The sequence below is a fragment of the Elgaria multicarinata genome, chromosome 7 (assembly GCF_023053635.1).
Source record: "Elgaria multicarinata webbii isolate HBS135686 ecotype San Diego chromosome 7, rElgMul1.1.pri, whole genome shotgun sequence".
NCBI lineage: Eukaryota > Metazoa > Chordata > Lepidosauria > Squamata > Anguidae > Elgaria > Elgaria multicarinata.
Genome location: NC_086177.1, coordinates 72902780 through 72920728, shown reverse-complemented (window position 1 = coordinate 72920728; position 17949 = coordinate 72902780). Strand labels below are relative to the sequence as shown.

At 41.1% G+C, this 17949-nt stretch overlaps 1 protein-coding gene across 3 annotated transcripts in view; it reads right to left on the bottom strand.

The window, feature by feature from the left end:
- The window catches only part of SGK3 (serum/glucocorticoid regulated kinase family member 3), a 78452-nt gene that overhangs the window by 31250 nt on the left and 29253 nt on the right, over window positions 1-17949 (bottom strand). For 2 of the 3 annotated variants that reach the window (XM_063130803.1, XM_063130799.1), the window contains exon 2: window positions 3858-3953. The gene's annotated coding sequence lies outside the window, so the exon portion shown is untranslated. Of the gene's footprint in view, window positions 1-1706; window positions 1728-3857; window positions 3954-17949 lie in introns of those variants that run through there. The other variant, XM_063130800.1, reaches the window with a different exon arrangement.

Genomic DNA, 17949 nt, shown 5'->3' with positions numbered 1-17949 from the left:
GGTTGAAGTCTACTCTGACATTAGGAAAATTTATATCCTTCCTTTGCTGGTTTGGATGAAAGAAAGGTCATTCCTTGAAAAGCTGTGCTTTTTATTGAACGATTTTAATAAAGATGTAACTTTTAGAACTGGTAAATTTCTTGTGCTGGCCCTGCTCTTGTGCAGAAAGGCAAGGGGATGAATGAATGTAACCCATCTATGCAAAACTGTGACTTGGACTTGGACATGGGGGTTGGACAGCAGGTGTAATTCTACCCTTCTCCTGCATATTCAGTACTGTATCTCTGCATGTCTGCCGTGTGAAAGGACTCGTGTCTTCTAGAGCGGTGGTCTTCAACTGGTGGGTCGTGACCCAAAAGTGGGTCACAGCAAAGCTCTTGCTGCAGTGTGGACAATTGTGAAATTGAGTCCCATGTTGCAGGTTAAGAGTCCGAGGGGGTCTCGGGTCTGGACCAGTTGAAGACCACTGTTCTAGAGAACAGTGATAACTCTAGACCAGGAACACAGAACCTTTTTGAACCCAAGGATCAAATTCCATTTCAGAGAAGCTCTCGGGGGGCGCAATGCAGTGGTGGGTGGGGCCAAACGCAAAAGGACAAGGACCGAAAGACCAGCATATTTTAATTTAAAGCTCTCACTGCCAATAATTAAGCCTTCAAAGAGACATTTCAACCTTTTAGAATGGGGGGGGGGAATGCACAAAAAACAAGAAAACTCTGAAACAATGAGGGGAAAGGGGGCAGGCCCATCTGGGGAAGCCAGAGAGCTGGATTAGGACCTCAGGTCCGCAGGAATTGCCCCCACCCACCGGCCCTGAGGTTCTTCACTCCTGCTCTAGAGTAAGCAGCTTGAAGGCTGCCGCCTTTGTTTTTCCACCATTTTGTTTAATGGGTTCCACTTCCTTTCAGTCAGACGGATGCATTTACAATGAAAAGGTAATTTTAAAGAAAGGAAATATTATCAATATGTAAAAGTGGTAGTTCAGTTCCTAAAAAGCATTTTGTTATTAATCTAAGTTTAAAGTGGGTAAGTTGTCTGTTTGACTTAGGGTTGAAGAGGCTGTTTGGTTATTCACTGCTGACATGAAGCTTATTAAGACCTATTATGCTAAGACTTTTCAGAAACATGACCGAGTCAATTAACACAATACTGTATGAGTTCTAATTTAACAAATTATGTTCAGAGATTTAGGAACATAAGCCTAGAGCATTCATACAAATATAAAATGCTCAGGTGGCTAAATTGATCTGTTAGGGGGAAAATCCAAACGCAGGAACATGATACTTTCATTAGGACCAAATAAAAAAAATCACATGGCTTTCAAGTTTAACAAAAAAAGTGGGAGGGTAGATAGATGATGAGCTTCTTTAAACAAGCGTATTATAGCATGCTTGGGACTGGCCACTCTGATGTTCGCAGGTCATTTCAATGATGGTCAGCCTCCTGCATATCTCCCGCTCCATTTCCAGGTTTTAGCGTTATAAATTAAGCCACAGAAAACCTAACTCTTCTGAAATAAGTTGGGATTTGTCAGAATTTCTTGCCGTGTACAGGCGAAGTTGTGCTATAAAACACCCACTGAACTGTATGGGCCACGTGGTCGCTGCTCTCTTCCTCATGTAATTTCAGTTCACTGCAAAAGCAGAAGATAAGCAGGAAGCAGAGCCACAGTAAGGTAACACGATTCCCCCCTCCATCTGAAGTACCCCAATATTAGAAGTGCCCTCTGCAATATATTATTTTTAAGGTAGAGGGTGCTTTAGGGCTCACAGCGCTAGCAGTCAGAAGGAAGTGTGGAGCAATTCCATCTTTTGTTGACGAATTTTCTGTGGAAAGGAAAAATATGAAAGAAGTGGTGGACAAACATGGAAGGATTATGGGTAGGGGTTGATTTTTCGGGTTCAACTTCTCTGAATGAGGCAGGATGATGATGTCATAAAAGCCTTGTCTGGAAGCACCCAACGACTTAATTATTTATCCGTAGAATATTTGGGTTCATTTCAGCGCAGCGCAAAAGATTAAAGATAAAACCAAATCAGCCTGGGATTTGGTTCTATCAAATCATGGCCACTCTCCTTTGAAAAGCAGAGCAAATCTTTGAATCTGCTTCTAGCACTAAACTAGAACTCACAAATCCTGTGTAAGGCAGAGAACATAAAAAACCCCACAAGAGCTGTTATATTAGTAAGGCCGACAGAGCTTCAAGTTGTCAACTTAAAATATCTAGATTTATAATGGTACACTGACAATTGTTCAATCTAAAGAAAGTACAGTTACATAGTTCCCATCTTAAAATAGAAGCCTCTGTTTGAGTTGCATGTGCTCCCTAGAGTTTTCAAAAAGCTAATGTGATGTAATTCTTCTATTAGGGAGACACCCATGTTTGTGTTGGCCGAAGTGACAAAGCTCTTCAAAATTCAGTTAAGAGATTTGTTTTAAACACCCAGCTAATAAATTATATATTATGATGACCCAATTTAGTTTTATATGCTCAACGTTCTCTTAATTCAGCTCCCTTTTGAGAAATTTAAACATTATAAAATAGGACTATTTTGACTGATCAGAAAAAGATGAGAAAAGGTAATATATCAGTACGAAAAGCAATGAAAAAACATTTTATATTGAACTACATTTGTCTGCTTAATTTAGAGTGCATGATCAAGCCTAATGTAAAGCATTTTCAAATCCAATTAATTTCAATAAGAGATTAAATCTCTTCCACCAAATCAATGAAAAAATGCTTACTATTGGCTAGATTGTGCCCTATTTGTCTGTCAGTATTACACTGTGCAACAAAACAAACCAATCTTTGCTCCAGTTCTCAAGAATTGCCATTTTGGTGTGTTTGTTTGTTTTTAAATCACCATAATTTCCTTTTATTTATAATAAAGTAAATGTATAATAACAATAATAACGAAAGTCTCCTCCCATATTGCCTTGCCTCTTTTGCCAGCAGTGAGTAGCGCTGAGCTCTGTTAGCAATTATTAGACAAACCAGGAGAACTTCCTGTCTGTGATTCTTGATTGAATGTCGTATTTGAGCTTAACTAGTTTGTTGTTGTTTTGGATTTCCCTTAGCTGTTGCCGTTTGAACAATTTAGATTCGGCAATGGGAGCAAAGTTACTAAATGAGATCTCTACACACCCAATGCTAAGGTGGTCAACAAGGTTATTGCCTTTCATTCCACCATGTTGATGGACCCAGAAAACAACACAGAAATCTAGAAAATAAAGAGTTTCAGACTCTTAAAAGATAAGACAACCTTATCTGTCAGGGATGCTTTAGGGTGGATTCCTGCATTGAGCAGGGGGTTGGACTTGATGGCCTTGTAGGCCCCTTCCAACTCTGCTATTCTATGATTCTATGATAACAAAGGAACAAGTGTATGTTGAAACTGAATGAATCTAAGGCTAGCAATGAACTCCGGGAGTCAGTATTAAGTAACAGATTCTTCTTCGCCTAGGAATGTCATGAAATTCAAGGCTAGTAAGATAGCAAAAAAAAAACCACCCAAAAAACAAAACACCCTGCAGTAAAACTTGCTGATTCAGATGGGAACTTCCTTGCAACAGAGTGGTCTACATGCACTAAAGTTGCTCCCACATGTGGTTCTGATTTATATTGTAACTGCTGTGGCATGAACAATGTTCATAATACGGAAGCTGGAACAGTTTAGGAAGTGCCAAAGCATTGCAGTTGTTAGGTTCCCTTCCCTACCCCATCAATAGTTTGTTAAGACTGCTCATTATTTATAACAATTTCAACCAACAGTGGAAGAAAAGGATAATGTAGCAAATTTGGATTGTGCAAATTAAAGAAAGTATAAGTCAAACGAGAGATGTAGGGGATCGCTTACCTTTCAGTCTCTCAAGAGTGAGGTACAAATTCAGCGATAGGTAACATAAAGGGTTTGTAAACCCCAGTTGAGACTGATGTTGACTGTAGGCCAGACCTATATGAAGCAAAAAGGCTACGTTAAATCAATTAAACCAACCAATATTAGCACTCATGCCACTTTAATCACATTTCTTCTCTATATAGCCATTATTAAATGTAATCAATTGGTTATCACTAGTTTTGATAGAATAATCGTGCCCTACCACTGAATACTTGACTCATATAAATTCTCTGTTGAAAACATTTACTTGTAGTCCATTTACTTCAACTAGTTAAAGTAAGTTGGCTAAGCAATCATGAGACATGAAATTATTAGTTTGCATCACAACGTAAGTTCTCAGAGTTATAAGTTCAGAATTTCTGATTAATTTAAACCCACCTATGGGTGCTTCCAGAAATTCATTCCCTTCTTTGCCCATTACTAACCAATTAACCTTTGAAACATGGGTTGTTGTGTTGTGTGACTTGAGCTGTGCTTAACAAACCATCGTTTGTTAATCATGAACAATCTACAGTTCGCAACCCAGTAACAAATCATGGATTCTCTTCATGAGTTGTTTGTAGTTAGCAAACCGTGGTTTGTTAGTGCAACTGGTTTCATGCAACACCCCACCCCACGGTTCAACAACAACCCACAGTGCAACGACAACCCATACTCCACCCATAATCAACCTTGAGTATAGGTTGTTGTGTTGTGTGAACTCAGTCACTCTCTCAATTAGAATTCCCACCAAGTGATCCTGCTAAGGGAAACTTGCATGCTCACCCCTTTGCATGCTCACCTAGGGTACCTTTTTCAACCTTAGCGCCAAATTCAATTCCAGAGATATTCTCCTAGGCTGAATCCTTAGGGCCTTCCGGATTTGGATTCAGGGAAGGCCAGATTCCCACTTCTGCCTTGAGAGTTCCAGCAGTATTGATGCCCCTGACCCATGGAGGGAGAGGACTAAAAAAGTTTTTATCTAATTTTGTCCTGAAATTGTAGAGATACTTTGCAAAGCTGAAGTAAGGAAATACTCTTCAATTTCGTTTTTACTCTCCTCCCCACTCAAATAAAAACAACAACATGTGCATATAGCTAGCGTAACACTCGGCAAACTACCAATTTTCATTTTCAAAAATTGGAAGTGACCATTTTTGCCCCTTAACTTCTGGAGTACCCCTACAGTTTCAAGGCAAATATGAGGTGAAATTGTCAAATACTTGTCATTTTCTCCTTGAAACTCTAGTGGGACTATGCAGTGAGTCTAATTATTTCAGGCACCACACAGAGAAGAGGCTGTATTTAAAGGCCTGAAATATTAGCCGTGAGCTTATGGGACAGAAACCATTGGAGCACTTGTAATCAAAGTAATGCTATATGCCATTTTAAAATAAATAGAATGTGTTGGTACGCACAGCAGCTCTTCAAAACTCGTAGACCTGGTTTGGATGATAAAACAGCCCATTGTGGGTTAATTAGCCCTTGGGGCGTCTCCACCATGATAAATATGCAAGCCCCAGGGAGTAACTGTGGCTTGTTGTGTCATCTAAACCCAGGCGCCAGGGCTTATTTGAGGGGTAAACAACCCTCACATAAACCATGGTCTGTTTTAGGTTAAGTGAGGGTTGTTTAACCCTCAAATAACTGCCACCACCCAGGTTCAGATGACACAAGAAGAGATGGCAACTCCAGTCTGGAGTTGATATTCATAATGGTGGCCAGTATGCATCAGAATGCCTCATGGGTAAATTAACCCATGACGGACTGCTATGTTGTGCAAAGTGGCCCATAGTCACATTAAAGCTATGTTCCCTGCTGATCACCTGACTGGATGAATAATGCAGCTAGTGTTTGAAGCAGTGAAATTCCTAGTTGGCTGGATGTAGCTCAAAGGTCTTGAAACAGCAAACAGAGGTATACTGTGTGTGCTGTAAATAAGAGACAATGCAAGTACCAAACTCTAGACATTACCTATAGGGGCAGGGGAAATACAGTGTGCTGTTAAATTATGTTGCAGGGATAGAAAATATTTGTAGAACTTTAGTGAAATGGGAGAGGGTTTATCAGGTTTCACATAAAATCTTCAAATACTAGCTTGTCAAATTTTTGTTCAGCACAAAGATTCCAAACAAAACAATATCCTTTCTTCCAGTAATTAGAAGGAAGAACTGAAAATGTCACCACACTTCAAAAATCAGGAACTGAAACCATAAAAGAAATAAGGAAACTGGCCGGATTTTTAATGTGTGTTAACTTAACTGGAGGAACTCCTTGTTTCTAAGGCTAGAGAATTCCATTTTCTAGTTGCCTCTTTCCTTGAACTTGTGTGTGCATGCCATTCCTTTTATGAAACAAAGCCTGTCAACCAGGAGCAGACATCTCAAAACCTCCCCTCCCAATTGCTAGCTGCTTATCACTGGGAGTGTGTGCTTGTGTGTGTGCTCAATTTCCTTTTGGACGACACATTGGTACTCAGACTGGGGGTTGGTAGTCATGTAGCACAGTGGTCACGAGATCAGTCTAGATGTGTCAGAGCAACACTGTCGCTGCCATGTTGGGCAATTGCAAAATTGCAAAAGTGGGTCCCATGTTACATGTTGGGAGCCCGAGGCAGGTCTCGAGTTTGGACCAGCTGAAGACCACTGATGTAGCAGGCAAGGTCATGGTCTCATCATGAGATAATGGTCTCATCATACATTGATGGTGCTATATAAATAAATAATAATAATAATAATAATAATAATGCTAACATAAAATAAGGGAGGAGAGAGAGAGAGAGGTGGAGTTCTAATAAAGAAAACAGTGTCTTTGGTCATATAGAGCAGGGCCCAATTTACACCAAGCAGGATATAATACTTTGAAAGAGATATGAAAACAGTTTATGGAATGTGTCATGGGCCCCAACAGTTGTCAGTGCACTTCAATGTTATAAAGCAGTAGTGTAGATCCTGTCCAGGGCTAATTAACCTTTTTGGGCTGTGGGTACATTTGGTAACATGGGAAACTGCCCTGGACAATGGCTGCTATGGGAGACATAGCAAATGACAAGTCACCTGCCCAAAAGACTTGAGTACACAGCAGTGGTGGAGTCTGGGCTCCAACACATTAAACGACTCCTTTGAACCCACAGTTTTCAGCAACCATTATACAGCTGTCCCAGCTGTAAAAAACAATCACTATTTTACACCTTGGTGGGTGCCAAGAAAGGTGTCCAGTGACACACTGGTGTCCGCAGGTACCATGTTCCCTACCCCTGGTAGACAGAGTAAGGTTCCCTGAGTAACTATAGCCAGACTCCAGTGCTGGGTTGAATTCTGCCTCCCCCGCCATTTCATGGCCCCATTTCCTGGTCATGAGAGTTGGGGAGCATTTTGGCAATTTTCAGGAGTGGGGCGCAAACCTTATCAACAATCCTCTAACTTCCATTTGACTGGCAGCTCCCCAAAATGCCCTAAAATGATGCTGTTTTGTGATATAGGGATGTTCCAAGGGACATTCTTTCTGTACCGCCCCCCGCAAAGGCAGTTGCCAGTCAAATAGCGACTGCAGGTGTGCCAAAGAATTTTGCTTTACACCCATGAAATTCATCCCTCAACCACAGAAAGAGAAGGGAGTTTTGCCCCTCTTTAGCACTCCCAGCCCTTCAAAACTAGGCCAGACATTCTAATTTGAGAACATGCAGTCCAGCTCTACAACCAATTCCTATGCAATTGAGACTAGCATACTTTGAAGCATGAAATATGATTAATATAAATAAATGAATAGGATGAGCATGAGCACTAGCATTTCTTACATTAGAAGTTAATCTACTAAAGAGATCAATGGATAAGCTATTTCCCATGCGCTTCCTTGTTGCAAAACAGATTAAGCCCCATGGCGGGCTGCTGCTGTGTGACCTTGCAAGACCAAATGAATCTGAACTGCTACAGCCTGCCCATCCAGGGCAACCAGATTCCTTCTTTAGCAGTGCGACCCCCACCCCCATCCCAGCATACAGTACATAAACCTGGAAAGAAGCAGCCATCTCAGTCCAAGAAAACCACCTCCTCCTTCTGTTGCCATCCAGTGGTAGTGGTGAATGGAAGTAAACAACAACAATAAGAGTTCCCCCAAACCCAGACATAAACTAACCCAACTTTCCTGTCCCAGATGCCAAGGCCAACACTGCTGTCCAAGCCAATGCTGGCTTTTGAATTCTGTACCAGCTAGAACAAGCAGGGCAGATGTAGGTGTGAGATAGCAATGTACCGGCTTGACTGCAAATGGAGCCCTGAAGCAATGCAGAAGGAATCTTACAGGAGATGTGCAAGCTCCTCTCCTATTGGCTCCTCCAAAATCCTTGCGTGCATGGTCTTTACACTGTCAGTCTTAACCCTGCTTTCTTGGAAGTAAGCCCTACTAAAAGCAGAGGGATTTACTTCGTATTAAAAAAGTTAAAGATTGTAGTGAAAGATTTTCAAGTTGCAATACCAAATTGTAGGAGACAGGAACACATTCCCTTCCCCAGTTGACTGAATGGGGAAAAACTAAACACGAAGATTATGAACCCCCAATGAAGCTCCACCACCTCTTTTTGAGTCTGTGTTCATACACAAAGTTAAAATACACCCCATTGTTTTCCTTTATTAACCACACAACACAAACAGAATAATTTCTTATCAGGGTTTCCTATATAATAAGTGCAAACTAAGTCTCCAAGCGTTGCTCCTTATGTAGCCAAAACAGAGCAAGTGGGAGGTCAACAGACCAGGAGAAATCACAAGATTTGCAGAAATACAAAAACAAAACAATCCTAATGGGGGAACCCCCAAACAGCCTAAAGACTGACAGGCAGTGGCTGTAAGGATTGGACTAGCTCTTTGCAAAGAGAGAGGGCCTTTTCAGTGGTGGCCCCTCAATTATGGAACGATCTCCCCAAAGAGGCTTTCCTAGTGCCAACATCATTATCTTTTCAGTGCCAGGTCAAGACTTTTCTCTTCTCCCAGGCATTTAACAACATATGCAGAGTTTTTTAACTGACCCCAGAATAGTTGTTTTAAACAGATGTTTGTTTTTGTTTGTATATTATGCTTTTTATGGTTTTAAATTTTGTATATTTGTTTTTTAATGTTTAATGTTTTTAACTTTTGTAAATTGCCCAGAGAGCTTCGGCTATGGGGCGGTATATAAATGTAATAAATAATAATATTCTTGAGAGGGCCTGGGAAAAGGCTGGGGCTGTGGGGTAATAATAAACTCGACAGTTGTTTATCTAGGGGGTATTCCCCACACGACATGAGAATAATCAAACATGATGTGGATTAGGATCAGCGTTGACTTGACTATTAGTTCACGCTGAATTGACTCACTTATCCCCCGCCCTCTCTCCTGCTAGTATCCCATCTGCCATTGCTGCTGAAAATTTATCCTGCTGACTGGACTAGGACAGCTGCTTCTACTTTGATCGCTCGTGCCTTGTGACTCTGTGGCTTACAAAATAACCAACGGTGCCCTCCACACAACATGATAACCAATAGTGGTTCAAATAGCCAACTCTGCGCAGCACTGGTTATTTGCATTGGTTATTTTGGGCAAATAACCAAATGTTGGTTAAAAAAACTCCCATAACACAACACGGTAACCTACGGTGGGTTAAATAACCAACCATCGACTATTTAAACCATTGTTGTTTATTGTGTTGTTTCAGAGTCCAATGAAGAAGAGAGCAAAGCAGTGGAGGAGTTATCAAGGTTTCAGAAGATAGAGCAGAGCACCAGTAGAAGAGATGCCAGTTAATCAGTTGATTCAAAGCCAAACAGAAATTGGTAGGAATACAAGATCTTATGGGGAGGGAGGAGTTGGGAGTGATGGATGCCAGAATCAGATGTCAGGTCAAGGGAGTTGCAACTTCAAAAAGTAAGACATTCAACAAACCCATCAAAAGAGGTCCCTAGGGAAGACTCTCCGAGAGCAGGATTAGAAAAGCCACTCAGATTTCGTACTGCTGGGTGGCACCAGGTTCATCGCAACTTTCCTAGCAATAGAGCATCCATCAAATGGACCTTGGGTTAGTCTATGTAGGATTGTGCCACAGTAATTAAAGATCTTAGCTATAGGTTGCTGGAGGCTGAGAAAGTCTGTAACCTGAAGCACTGTTGATCTGGCTGATTCGCATAATAAGGGCTATTTTCTAAGAGATCGACTTCTTTGTTTGAATACAAACCCCTGGGTGGTTTGGCATTCCAGAGTTTCTTGCAGAGGTATTTCCTGTCACCTGATCCTTTTAACTGGTGGTGCCAGGGTTTGAAACTGGGGCCTTCAGTATGCAAAGTATGTGCTTTACCATGGAGCTATGGTCCCTCACCATCAACTGAAAGTAACATCAAAGTACCACAACCAGAAATGTGCATCACATTTAGTTAGTTATTAACACTTCCTTTCCTGATTTCCCCCTGCTCTTTGAGAGACCGAGAGCAACATCCAAACATAAATACATCATGATACAGTAGTTATGATATTGTCTCACACAGTATTTTTCTTAACAGTGGCTGTTTGTGTGTTTAGCCTTCTCTGTGCTCAAGGTTGCTTTGCCCTGCAGGTTTCTTCTGCTGGATACTCTCCATCAGTATAGGTCGCTGGGCAGTGCTTATCAGGCCTGGACACAGAGCTTTTGTTTTAAGATGCCCTTCAACTTAATGTGAAATGAAAACAAACTGAAATACAGATGTTAATATATTGAACACTAATGAACCGAGAAAATATGAATTAATATAAACACCTGCACACTGAGAGATCCCTACAGAAACCCAGTCTGCACATCCTGCCCCTTCCACCGGCTTGTGCACAATAGTGTCCTAGTCTATTATGGTGAATGGGAGGCATGTGCATGCTTCCCATACCCCCATCCAGGCTTCCCTGCCTCTTCTTGACAATGGTACGCAAGCTCTGAGCACACTCACATTCCTCGACACCAAATGGAAAGGAAGGCAGTCTGGACAGGGAAATGGGAAGTGTGCACAAGCCTCCCATTCCCCATAATTTATGGCTCAGCATGATGCCTGCACAGGTGCCATCATGCTTCAGCCTATGGGGTTTCCTGCATGCACAAGCACTCTGCCCGTGGGCTAGATCAAGCTGTAACAAAATCAAAGAGTGTCTTGCCAAGTTCTTGTCAAGTAGGTCAATGGTCTCACTGGCTAGAACACGGAACACAGGTTTGCATCATACTAAGCATTTTGGTAGAAGCTTCCAGTGTGCAAACTGAGAATTAAGTGAAAAGGCCTGGAATATACCTGAGCACAGCAAACCCTCCTTTCTCCCAGCTATGGTCCTGATTTCATTAGGGTTTGAAGACAAAATGTGATGCCCTAATGCTTGCAATGTTTGAATATGGGGAGATTTTTTCCTTTCATTTGGAAAGCCAGTGGTCTGTAGTGGTTAGACTATCAGACTAAAACCGAGGCAGACAACCACTCTCTCACAGCCAAGTAAGAGGGGGAGAGTCATGCATACCACTTTCAGCTCATTGGAGAAAAGACAAGATGTAAATCTAATAGACAAACCACTTTATTGTTTTTGTTTTCGCGAATTCCCAGGATGGAGGATTCTCTATCAACTGCCTTCAGACAGATGAAGTAAATTCACAACATTAACATATATGGTTAGAGGTATGTCAGAACTGCAAAATGCTGAATGCCATGGATATACACAATCCCCAATAAAAAGTTAGCTTCTAATAACCAAAAATAAAGCTCAAAAGTGGAAAGATGTAATCACTTGCACAGCCATCTCTCAGTAATAGAGGGTTGCAAAAATGAATGCAAAGCCACTGGTCCAACTTCTGTTTTTATGGGATATGTGTGTTGCTAGACATCTCTGGAATATAATTTATTAGACTGTAAATACTATCAGTAAACCAGATACTATCATGCTCATTTCCTACTGGAAAACTATCTTTCTAACAAATATCAAGAGGTTACTAATTACTTTATGTACACACAAAACTTACTGTTCTCTCAAACAATGCCATTCTGAGTTCCACAAGGTTGTAAGAACATCTCATGTTTAATGTAATTACCACCAAAATGAATGCACATATATTCCTCTTGATCTTGTTTTACTTTCTTGAATTTAAAACCCTTGCTTTTACAAAAATCAACATTTCAGATTTCCCCAAACTAGACACCACTCTTTGAAGTGGAGTCAACAGAAGCTTATCTGTAGTCTGCATAGCAAAGATTTAAGTTTTAAAAATCCTGTTTTTCAGTCCTATCTGCCAGTGTTCCTACCAACATTGCACCAAGTTTTCATTCACTGAGTCATCAAAAGGGTTTTTTTTAATAAACTTCAAAGAGAAACAGATGGGCATAATTAATTATGATACAGTAATACCGACCTACCTGCACTCAAACAAAAGTTTGATTTAAGTAGACATATGAATTTCCCTCTCATTATAGTGTGTTTTCTTATTTCTGAGTAGATGTTAATATATGTCTCATCAATATTGCCTAGAAAGAGATTTGCTTTTGTCAAGTAAAGTGGGCTAGATGGAACAACTATTAGGTGGATCCCCAGTTGGCTACAGAATCGGACTCAAAGAGTGCTTTATCGTAATGCCATGATAAAAATGAATGTATTGCCGAAAATGTTATTTTTGTTTCAAACAGTGCCTATTGTGAAAGGCGATGCACCATTCAAGCAATGGCATAGAGATCTTTCTAGATTCATTTGGCAAGGAAAAAAACCAAGAATAAAACTTAAAAATTTACAAGATACCAAAGAAAGGGGAGGTTTAGGATTACCAGATCTGAAATTGTATTTCTGTGCCTGTTGCTTGGTATGGATGAAAGAATGGGTAGTGTTGGAGAATAGGCGGCTATTAGAGTTGGAGGGGCATGATATAAGATTCGGGTGGCATGGATACCTGTGGTATGAGAAAGCGAAGGTCAATGTAGATTTTAATAATCACTTTGTTAGATGTGCCATTCTGAATGTATGGAAGAAATACAAATCACGACTATATCAGAAGATTCCAATGTGGGTATCGACTCAAGAGGCCTTTTTCAGAAGAGAACTATCGAGTGGACATAAATGGTTAAAGTATAGAGATGTCTTGGAGACATCCCAAGGAGAGTGTAAATTAAAAACGAGAGAAGAGTTGTTAAAAGAGGGACATATGTGCCAATGGTTTTCATATTTACAGATTCAGGAGAAGTTTAAGTGTGATGTTAAAGCAGGAGGATTCGAAGGGTCAAAGTCAATGTTTGAAGAAGTATTATGTACTAACGACGAACATCTTATTGGTAAAGTGTATAAATTGTTGTTAAAATTGGAGGGGGAGAAAGAACAAATGAAGGATTGTATGGTTAGATGGGAAAATAATGTGGGACATAAGATTCCAATTGAATTATGGAAAAATATGTGGACAAAAGGTTTAAAGTATACATTAAGTGTCAGATTAAAGGGAAAATTTTATAAGATGATGTATAGATTGTATATATCTCCTTCAAAGTTAGCAAAAATGTACAGTGGCTGTCTGGGAGATTGGAAGAAAATGCAAGTACCAACAATGGAGGAATGGCTACTTAAGGTGTTGGAATTGGCGGAGATGGCAAAATTAACAGCGTTAGTAAATGAAAGAACAATAGACTCATATGTAATGGACTGGAAACCTTTTATTGACTATATACAAGAGCTGCAAAAGGATGACTAATTTGTTTGTGGGTTTTATATATAATTTGTAATTTTGCCTATGATATATACACTAGCTTGTTGTGATGAAATTCGTTTCTGGTAAACTGGAGATAATTGATGTCTGCTGTCCAGCTTGATGATCACTTCAAATGATTTATAGCCTTATGTAACTGTGTTTATTTTAGTAGATGTCTGTGTTGTGTTGTAAATCGTATAGTGTATATTGTTTCCCCCCCCCTTTCCTTATATATCTGTCTTTTGTCCTTGTTTTGGTTGTTTTGTGGCAAATAAATAAAAAGGAAAAGGAAAAAAAATAGTACCTTCTCAAACTGGGGTGGTGGTAATGAGCAGGGTACCGCAGAGCTCAGTCCTGGGCCCAAACATCTTCAACATTTTTACCCTATTTCTTCGATTCTAAGACACACTTTTTTCCCCATATAAACATCTCTAAAAATGGGGTGCGTCTTAGAATCGCGGGTGTGTCTTAGGTTTTTTTCTCTGTTGGTGGTAGTGAAATTAGTGTGCATCTTACAATCGATGGCGTCTTACAATCGAAGAAATACGGTATTAATGACTTGGACAAGGAGGTGCAGGGAACGCTTATCAAATTTGCAGATGACACAAAATTGGGTGGGATAGCTAATACCCTGAAAGACAGAAGCAAACTTCAAAGTGATCTTGATAGGCTGGAGCGCTGGGCTGAAAACAGAATGAAATTTAATAGTGATAAATGCCAAGTTCCACACCTAGGAAAAATAAACCAAATGCACAGTTACAAGATGGGGGACACTTGGCTCAGCAATACTACAAGCAAGAAAGATTTTGGAATTGTTGTAGATCACAAGCTGAATATGAGCCAACAGTGTGATGTGGCTGCAAAAAAAAAGCAAATGCTATTTTGGGCAGCATTATTATTATTATTATTAATAATAATATTTATTCATAAAGCGCCATCAATTTTCATGGCGCTGTACAGAATAAAACAAAACAAGACAATTTGCCATATGGCTTACAATCTAAAATCACCGTAACAGACAGGAGAGGGAGGGGAAAAACCAATAGGGGTAGGGGACATTAAAAGTAAATATAGACTAGTATGACCACACTACGGTTAAAAAGCTTTCGAGAAAAGAAAAGTTTTCAAGTGAGATTTAAAAACAGAAATAGAAGTATAGTTTCCAAATCATGCGAAGTACTGGATCCCCTGCATTCGGCACTAGTTAGGTCTCATCTTGAGTATTGTGCACCACACTCCAAGAGGGAGGCAATGAGGATGATCAGGGGTCTGGAAACAAAGCCCTCCAAGGGGAGACTGAAAGAACTGGGCATGTTTAGCCTGGACAAAACTGAGGAGAGACATGATAGCACTCTTCAAATACTTGAAAGGTTGTCACACAGAGCAGGGCCGGGATCTCTTCTCGGTCCTCCCAGAGTGCAGGACACAGAATAATGGGCTCAAGTTACAGGAAGCCAGATTCCAGCTGGACATCAGGAAAAACTTCCTGTTAGAGCAGCATGACAATGGAACCAATTACCTAAGGAGGTTGAGGGCTCTCCCACACTAGAAGTATTCAAGAGGCTGCTGGACAGCCATTTGTCAGGGATGCTTTAAGGTGGATTCCTGCATTGAGCAGGGGGTTGAACTCGATGGCCTTATAGGCCCCTTCTAATTCTACTATTCTATGATCATCATCATCAATCAAACATAACAGCAGGAATGCAAGAGGTAGGGAACTTCACTGGTGCTGGGAGGATTGGCCAATCTCCCAAGCGCTGGCCCCGTCTTCCATCCTGCACCTCTCACTGCCCCAACAAGGATGGCGAAAGGCACATAAAGGAGGTGCCTGACTGAGCTGGTGCTGGGAGGTGCAAGCACTCCTCTCATTGCTGGCCAAGTCTTCCTTCACACACCTCTCAACGCCCCCAATGAGGACAGAGAGAGGTATGTGGAGGAAACAGCCGATTCAGCCAGTGCTAAGAGAAGTGGCCACTCCTTCAAGTGCTGGCTGAGTCCCTTTCTTCATGCTGAGAGAGGCATGGAACACCGTGCTTCTCTCAACATGGAGAAAGGCAAAAGTGGAGAAGTGTGCTAGGCTTTTTCTGGGATGGCCATGGGTCCTACGGAGGACAATCCTCTATTTGAAGGTGTCCTCTATTTGATGGGCTGTTCAGTTCAGGTCCAGTTTAAAGATAATGAACCCTAAGAAGGGAGAGCACAGAAGGGCCCTGACATTGCCCATCAATGGGTAACACCTTGACTGCAAGCTGAGCAGGCAAGCACATAGGTCACCGGATCACAGTTTTTGTCCCCATATGGTGAGATGGGTTGTGTTTCTATTTAAATTATAGTAAATCTTTCTAAATGTGTACCTATACATAGAAATCAATAGATGCAAATTTTATGGGTGCCTGTGACCTCTTCTTTTGGTGATTCATTTCCTTTTTGGGGGCTGTGTGTAAGTGGCCGCCTTAGTGTTTTCCTGTGGGTTTACCCTACAGGTCTCCTTTGTTATTTAAAAACACACAACTGAATGGGTGGGGAAGTTTGTGAGACCTTTTCCCATGGAAATGGCACTACCAGGAAAGACCTCCCACAATTTGGACCCATCCATGTGATTATGAACCTTTGAATATTATAGGAGTTCCATAGCAAAAAGCGTTTCCCACACACAAGCAATTATTTGTGACGGCAGACTAAGCCATGCAATTATAACTTCCAAAACCACAGTTATCCTACACTATTTACTAATAAACTAAAGGTGGGTTTAGATGTTTTGCCAAAACTCTTCACAATGGCTTCACATACATATCTTCTGGTATGGTTAAAGAAAGTGATTGAAATTTTGCTAGCATGCCACACCTCCTGTCTAGTTTTGCTACTGAAGGTTCTATATTTTCCAGGCCATTGTTTGCAGATAACATACAACTCAGAGGACCATCCAGCCTGTTTTCAGAATCCATGCATAGGATTGTTCCCTAAGTAAATTTAAGGTAGGATCCAGGCCATTGCCATTAAACTACACAATTCAATGCTAATAACCATGTATCCTTAACTAGTGAGCATATTTCTTTTCAGATTGCTGAATGCGAAGACAGCAGTCGCCCCTTGCTCCCGCACTTGCGTTCCTTCCCAGCATCTGCACAGGAAGGAACGCAAGTGCGAACTTTCCCACTCTATAAAAGTAAAGAAAATAAAAATGGAATGGTGGAGGAGAGGAAGAGGGCCAGAGGAGGATGCGAGAGGGACACCGGGTGAACCACCTCTCCTCCATCTGGCTGCCCGTTCCTCCCCCCACAATTTATTTTTCTTATCTGAGCAGCTGCACAGACACAGATAATTTTTTAAAAATTATTATTTAAAAGGGGGGGAGGAATGGGCCCATTCCTCTCCTCCCCCCGTTTTTATTTATTTATTAGTTTTGCAGGGCCGCCCCCTTCCCTGTCCAGCCCATGGCGGCCAATCGGGGGGGGGCATGCCATGGGCTGTGACATGCCTCCGCTGCCAAAAAAGTTGGGGTAATTGCCCAACCTTTTTGGAGGAGAGTTTCCAGGGTTTGCCCCCGGATGGCTTGGCAATGGTGTGCCGCTACTGCGAAACCACCCCAGGGCAAACCCTTCGTGTAGACATGCCCCTTCACTGTAATAACTGCCTTTGAAAAAGCAAATAATAACGCTGTTTTTGTTGAGCCAACTCCTTTTACCAAACTTGATAAGCTACAAGGAGGGCAAGTTAGCTCGGGGCCTCTTTTCCTCGTTATGCAACTGTTCCGTTTTTCCTTTTAGATAGTGCAATATTGATGCAAGCCCTCTGTGCATATTTAGTGCTCTATTTGGAAGAGCATTCTGTTGCTTTGCATAACCCTCCATTATAAAACTGCACTCCTTATCAAGAGCCTGAAAGAGAATAAAATAATTCAGGTGCTTGTAACTGGAGTACATTTGGCAAAAGCTGTAAATGAAGGAGGTGAAAAAAATAATAAATTAGCAATAAGGCTGCAAACCTAAGCGTGCTGACTTAAAACTTAAAATCAACAGAGCAGGCTTCAGAGAAAATATGTTTAGAAGGGGATTGTTAATATTAAATATACACACCCTGCCCTCTTCAAATATATTTTTTAATAAAAACTTTGGAAAATGTTAGGTTAGTCTTTTTCTTCTCCCTTTCTAGCCTCTAGCCCTGCTCTTTCTCTCCTGTCCCTCTTTCCCTTGCTATTTCGTCTCCCTCCCAGCCTATAGCTTCATTATTTACTCCTTTTTAACTTCACCACCTCTTTAGCTCACATTTGACTAGCCACTCCCCCATGGCAGACATTATGTCACTAGCCACCTCCTCCCTGGGAGTGATTTTGCACCCACAGCAGTTTTTCAAATTCTGAAATGTGCCCACTGGTCCTGA